This window comes from Tenrec ecaudatus, chromosome 16, assembly GCF_050624435.1.
Source record: "Tenrec ecaudatus isolate mTenEca1 chromosome 16, mTenEca1.hap1, whole genome shotgun sequence".
Taxonomy (NCBI): Eukaryota; Metazoa; Chordata; class Mammalia; order Afrosoricida; family Tenrecidae; genus Tenrec; species Tenrec ecaudatus.
The window spans coordinates 66,392,193-66,399,287 of record NC_134545.1 but is presented as its reverse complement, the minus strand read 5'-3'; the positions used below and the strand labels follow the sequence as shown (position 1 = coordinate 66,399,287).

General features: G+C 37.4%; 1 non-coding gene across 1 annotated transcript; it reads right to left on the bottom strand.

Moving 5' to 3' along the window:
* Positions 1–6,493: 6,493 nt before the first annotated feature.
* On the bottom strand, positions 6,494–6,657 carry LOC142430090 (U1 spliceosomal RNA). The gene has a single exon (XR_012780564.1). It is a non-coding gene; the product is annotated as a U1 spliceosomal RNA (small nuclear RNA).
* Positions 6,658–7,095: the final 438 nt, after the last annotated feature.

The window sequence follows — 7,095 nt, the reverse complement described above, 5'->3', positions numbered from 1 at the left end:
TGCCATAGTCCCTGGCAGTATGCTTACTCTGTACACAGTTGCACTCTAGACTGCAGAGGTGGTGCTACTCAGATGAGTGGGGTGCTTTCTGTGGCACTGACCAGCTTAAAACCAAGGGTAAGACCGAAAAGAAGGTGAAGGGAGATGTCGGACAGGGCAAGATATCACAAAATAATAATTTATAAATTACCAAGGGTTCATGAGGGAGCAGGGAGGGAGGGGGAAAAATGAGGAGCTGATGCCAGAAGCTTAAGTGGAGAGCAAATGTTTTGAGAATAATGAGGGCAATGAATGTACAAATGTGCTGTACACAATTGATGTAGGCATAGATTGTGATGAGTTGTATGAGCCCGTAATAAAATGATTAAAAAGGGAAGTTTAAAAAGCAAACAAACAAAGGGTAAGAAACAAACACAATGTGTTAAAGTATTGTCACAAATAGACGGTCCATGTATTTTCTCAGAGATGTAATTGCTGAGAAGCCAGTTTATGTATTTAACTAGGAGATTCAGGAAAACCTGCATTATTAATGTGATTTCAACCTAGCTTTGTAAATATAAAGAAAATATTCACAAGTAGAGAAAGATGAAGTGAAAAGAAAAGAAAGCATTAGGAAAATTTTGGAAACAGTGAAAATCATGTATTGATTAAACCATATCATAGGATGCATAATGAGAATGGAAACTTTGTCATAACGAAATTTAAAGAGCCTGATAGCTTCACCTCTAAATCCATGTATTTGAGCCATTTTGAAGGTTTTGAACAGAGAGATGACGTGGTGTTTACTGAATTGTTGCAAGTTTTCTATAGTGGTCACATGCAGGAATGCCTGAAATAGTAAACCCTAAAGGCAATATTTGCATTTAAGTGAGAAATGTCAAGAATCTAAACTCAGAATGTGGCTATGGAAACAAAATCACAAAGTAAAGCTAAAGAACTCTCCCCCGCTGCCCCTTTGAATCAGAGTACCAGCAAGTAAATGTTTTCTCTTCTACCTCTCCTACATCACCAACAGAGAAAAACAAAAGCACAAAGCTTTTATTTAACCCCCACCCCTCCAATACACACACCTTTTCAAATCAAGAGCGGGCATAATGACATTCTGCTGTCAGAATGTGAATTTACATTGATCTGCTGCCTGATTTCCACCAGCTCGTTCAGCAGTAAGGAATCATTTAATCGCACGGACAGTATAGTATGGTTTAAGCAATCCGCTTCAGGATGAGTGACTCCTTTTGACTGTGGAGCATTAGGATCTGTTTGGATCAGGCACCACCAGGAACACATCTGTAATCAGACAAGTTCAGTTTCTTATTTATAACACACTTACACTGTAGGAGACTTACACTGTAGTAAGAGACAGCTAGGAAAGAAAAAAATGTCAAGATTTTGGCTTTTGTTAGGTGGTTTGGTGAAGATTTAACAATGAAAAAGTAAGGATTTTCTTCAAATGGGTGCTTTCAGGAAGTAAAGGAATCCTATGTTTTATTTGGTTACCTTAATAAACCTTGCATATTAAAAACAAACCAAAAAGCAAACAAACTCTGCCAATCATACTGACCCGATAGGACAAGGTAGAACTTGTTCAACCAGAGCTCTGCTTAGAAGCAAGGATGGCAAGACTTCGTCTCCCTTATTTTGGACATATTGTCAGGAGAGGCCGGCCCCTGGCGAAGAACATCATGTTTGATACAGTGGAGGGACAACGAAAAAGAGGAAGGTCCTTGACAAGGTGGATCGGCACAGTGGCTGCCAGAATGGACTCAGGCATAGTAACAGGTGTGAAGATGGGCAGGGCCGAACTGTGCTCCATTCTATCGTGCACAGGCTTCCTATTGGTAGGAACCAACTCAGTGGCATCTAGCAGCAAACAAAAACCTTTCTCTGGTGGTTTCCAAGATGATCGCTCTTTATGAGAACAGAAAGTCTCATCTTTCTCCCACCAGTGCCTTATGGTTTCGAACAACTCAATTTTCAGTTAGCAACCCAACAAGTGACTCCTATAGAAGGACTATGCCACCAGTTTTCCCTTGGGTGTTAGGAGCAGAAAGCCTAGAGCAAAACTACAGTTGCAAAGGTTGCGATGTAGCCATCATTCACTTTAGCCAAGAGAGGAATGAATATGTGTGATCTTTCGTAGTTTGAATGGCATTTATATTTGTCTATGTTTAAATTGATATGAAGGCTATGTCTTTTGTCTTGATCCATCATGCTTGCAGAATTTGTAGATTACTGATATTGTGTAATGTTGTGTTCAACAAGAGAACACCAAGAGGCATGAGTGATAGGCTTCCTCTGGGTGTTCTCTGGATGCCGGAAGCTACTGTTGACTTCTCACTTTACATTGGTTTATGTCTCTTTCCTAATAAGATCATATAATACATACAATAGTACAAGATAAGTATTAAACATAAGAAATAATAGCATATTAAATTAATATTTTTAATTAATATACTTAACCAAAATAGTACTTATCATTAAAAAGCAGATATCTAAGTTGAATGCTCACTCAGTTATTGAAGTTTCATATTTTTGTCATCATAAACTGGTAGACATAGGAAGTGAACAAATAGTACATTTCTTACTTAGAAAAAAATGTGTTGTCTGAAAAATAATGTTTCTTAAAGCAAGTACCATGATTTAAACCAATATGTGCCCTGAAGGGTGTAATATTAATTATAATTTATAATTAGAGTTTGGAGATAACAGCTTTGTAACAGGTATTAATTTTTCTATTTGTTAATTGAGATCTTTGACAACATGTGCATCCCCATTGCAATTATCACACTTTTTCCTTGACAAGCCTTGCAATGATCCTAGGTTTATTCACCTTGGATTCAAGGATATCACTTATGAATATAAAAGCACAACATCTCATATCTCGGGTCATATTCCTGAACATCAACCAGTGACATGGTGATGACACATTGCACTAATAAATAATTGAAGTGACTTCTCTCCTCTCCCCAGTGCTCCATTGACAGATGAGACTAGGTAGTATATTTCCCAGCACTATTGTACTAGTGATGCATTGGGACAGAGTGCCACCAGAGAGTCTTTCCTGTGAATGATATATTGCTTTGTCCCATGGTCTTAGAGAGCTAAGCATGCATTCCAAAGCCAGTCGATGGGTCTATTGGAGATATAAAATCAAAGAATTTTTTAAACCTTAATATATCAAAAAAGGCATTGCATTTGATGATAGCTGGGAGCTCCAAACTCATAAATAATGCATTTCCCTTGTATTGTATATATGTGAAAGGTTAGTTTTCTTTCCGAGATAAAATCTTAAGGGAGAGGGCAGACCTACAAAAAAAGGGTCTACAAGATGGAGTGTGATTATGAGCTCTGAGATGTCTGGGAGCAGTTTATACGTGGCTTAGGCAAAGTAGTCTCAGAACTATTGGGCTGGAAGAAGTCATACAATATATTTTTTAAGGTACATTCAATGTTGAAACCTTCCATGGAAGGTAAAAGTTCATGGTTCCTCTCGATTCTTTTTAGGTGACTATGCAGGGACAAGTAAGGGCATGGGAGTCTCATGTGACCACCAATAACCCGTAGCCATTGAGTGGTTTCCAATTTTTGCATTCCAATCACCCTGATTATTAATGCATCCTAAGAGTATGCTTGATCAATTTCAGACAAAAGAAGTTTGTAGAATTTCTCATTTTGCTCATCATTGACTTTAGTGGTTGATGCATACATTTGAATAACATTTGTTTTAACTGGTCTTTCTTGTACGTATGTAAATATTATCAGAGAAAACAGCATTTCCAGATAGACCTTAATATGTTCTTTTTGATGCTGAACTGGACATAAATAATCTTGGTTTTGTCATTCCTGGATTTATAAACTGTAGAATTGTAGCATTCAAAATGGTTCATTTCAGCTCACTAATACGGAGACTACTGGTCTTTATGTGTTAATTTTCATTGGAAGAAGTGGTGTTTCAGTTAGTAATGGAGTTTTTTTTTAACCATTTTATTGGGGGCTCATACAACTCTTATCACAATCCACGCATACATCCATTGTGTCAAGCACATTTGTACATTCATTGCCCTCGTAGTTCTCAAAACATTGAAACCCAGAGACTCCAGGTTCAAGAAAAGAAGGGAAAAAATGGAAGGGTTCTTGCTATTCTTTGAGATTTGAGTTTTTGGGGTGGTAGTGTCCTTTTTGAGATCCCACCCCCAACTATGCTACATTTAATTAATCTAAAATAACCATTGGTTTGATGGTTTCATCAGAAAACCTGTCACATATATTTCAGTGCATGGAGGAACAGATAGAGCGGCCCCGTCCAAATGTTCAGAAAGTACCGTCTTCAAAATGTTGGACCACGGGACCTGTGTCTACTTAGTCCCAGCACGGAAGGGCCAACTTCGAGCACCGGCATCGTTTTGTTCATTGTTCCATGGACATGGTGAATTGTACAAACCATCTGCAAAGAGATAGTGTTTGTTTGTTTGTTTTTAATCTGTTTGCTTGTTTTTTGTTTTGTTTCAATGTGTATGAAGGGAGAAAGGCGCACTACTACAGTTCAAGGGAAAGAGACGCAATTATATTAATTATTTATTGAGAGCCTGGAGAACTGACCAAACACCAATCTGAGAGGCATCATTGGGGGGAGGGAGAGAAGGAGGGCTGGACGCCACGAGGACGGGGGTACAGCACTGCATCCAGTTGTGGCACCATGGTTTCCGATGAAAGTAACGGGGTCACTTTCTGGCGCTCTCTTTCATGATGTAATGAGGTGGCGGGGGAGGGCTACCCAAACGGACACAGGTGACCCATAACACCATGGCACTAACATAGCTGACGCTCCAAGGACTCTGACGAATGGGAGGGAGCAAGGAGCAATCACAATGTATCTGGCTGTGCTGTGTAACCCTGGGTAATCTATGGGGGAAAGGATCTCATTCACCTGGGCAGAAGGAAAATCCCTGGGTGCTTTCTTAGCTGCAGTGGACAGTTTTGGAGGAATACGTTATGTTCCTATACTCCACCTAGTGCCCCTAACTTGCCTTTTACTGTTTTACTTCCATCTTCAATATTCTCCCTCAGCCTGAGCATTGAAGATTTGCATCCAGAGACTGAAGTGAAGTAGCAGCGACACATCCCACACCAAGATAAACAATTCCCAATACAAACAAGAATGCAGAATTCCATGTGTGTGTGTGCGGGGCGGGGGGGGGGGCTAAAGAATCAAACTTGTCACTAAACAGGTAAATAGATGAGCAATTAGCTTGAAAGCGGCATAACAGAAGCCAGCCCAGGTTTTTCCAGTCCGGTGGGCAAACTCAGGTGCTGGTATTGGCTTGGGAAACTTTTCCCAGAAGGCTGATAGTGGAAGATGGTGGATTTTCTCAAGTCCGGCTCATTTCTCAGGTGAGCAGCCATTGTAATCTGGCATGACAAGGTACAGTTTCATTCTGATCTATTATGATTCAGAGTTGATTTAAGGTGGCTAGCTAAAACTATTTAATCTGAAAATACTACTAATATACTTCACTTTAGTAGTATGGGATAAACAGAGATACCCGGCAAAATTAACGTTTTCTCAATTTTGAAATTCGGTTGAGATCAAATTAGTTTTGACTACCCTAAAACGCTTTTAAAATATCTTCCTATGCCTTTGATATGAATTTTAAAATATTTAATCTATGTTTGAAAAATATCACCTCCTACCAAACACACGACTAATTAAAATCATAAAATACAAAACAAAAAATCTCTCATCGCTGGTGAGTCAATGCTGCCTCATAACCCTGGTGGTGTAGTGGTTATGCATTGGGCAAGAACCTGCCCACAATGTGGAGTTCAAAACCACCGGCAGTGGAATTAAAAATAAGTTACTTTCAAGTACTATGCATTTCACATATTAAATAAAATTTAGAAGTAATATATTTTAAAATAAATTCCCTAAAGACAGAAGTTTATTTTTATTTCAAAATTACTAACTACAATAGTTAAAATATATGACCTTGAACTAATAAATATGTAATTAGATTATGTATTTAATTTTGTCATCATCTAATAATTTATTTTATTTGCATGTCTTTAGTTTAGCAAACACAGATTTGAAGTTTATTTTATTTCACAAAATGTTAACTTGCCATATATATTTGTCTTAAGAACTAGAATAAATTTTCAGAAAATTAATGTTATATCTTTCACACTTTTCTCATTTAAGATTTCGTTGATTCCGGAGAAAAGAATCATGGGGAAAGACGAATGATTACAGTATTCAAAGAGAGTTTACCTTGAAATTGATGGCATTAGTTAATGCTTGCTATTAGTTTTTTTCTTCTTATCTATCTCTTTCTTAATAAAATGAAGAAAGTTATGTTCTCTATTTCCTCTTCTTAATATTTATAATTTGTATAAAATAATCTTTCTGATTACATTAAAATAATATATTCTGGATTTTAAGAACATTCACAGAACTCTGCAAAAACAATCTGTATGTAGAAAACACTTTTTTTTTTTTAAGGGGAGAGTGCGAACGCAGTCCCCCACTACCACAAATTCTGCAGTCGAGTTTCCCACATTTGGGAAAATCTCAGGGGTCAGCACATCTGGAGTGCAATGGATAAGCCTCACCCTGGGAAAACCACCTTCATGATCATGGCGTCTCCCCTGCCAGGTAAGTATAAAAGCTTGTTCTATATGTTATATGAGATATATATTTAAGGAAAATATCTCTATACACACATGCAATATACCTCATTCACCATAAATTCTTCAATTTTGTTCTATGCAAACGTGAATACATATGGCAACTAAAAGAATATATTAATTTAAAAACTCATAAATTAAGCAAAAAATTAGAGAGCTAAAAATTAAATTCAGAATTTAAGTTCAAAGGGCATTTTTTAATTAGACTACCTTAAGTCACCTACCACAAATTTCAATCAAGAAATGTCTCTTCACTAATAGTAATTAAGACCTTCATTGCTTTGATGGTAAAAAATTGTATGTGAATTTGGGTGAAACATGATTGTAGATTAGCAATAGTCTGGCAATTACGATATTCTCATCCATATGAAGAGATCTCATAAAAAGATTATATCTGCTCTGAGCAGCAAATCA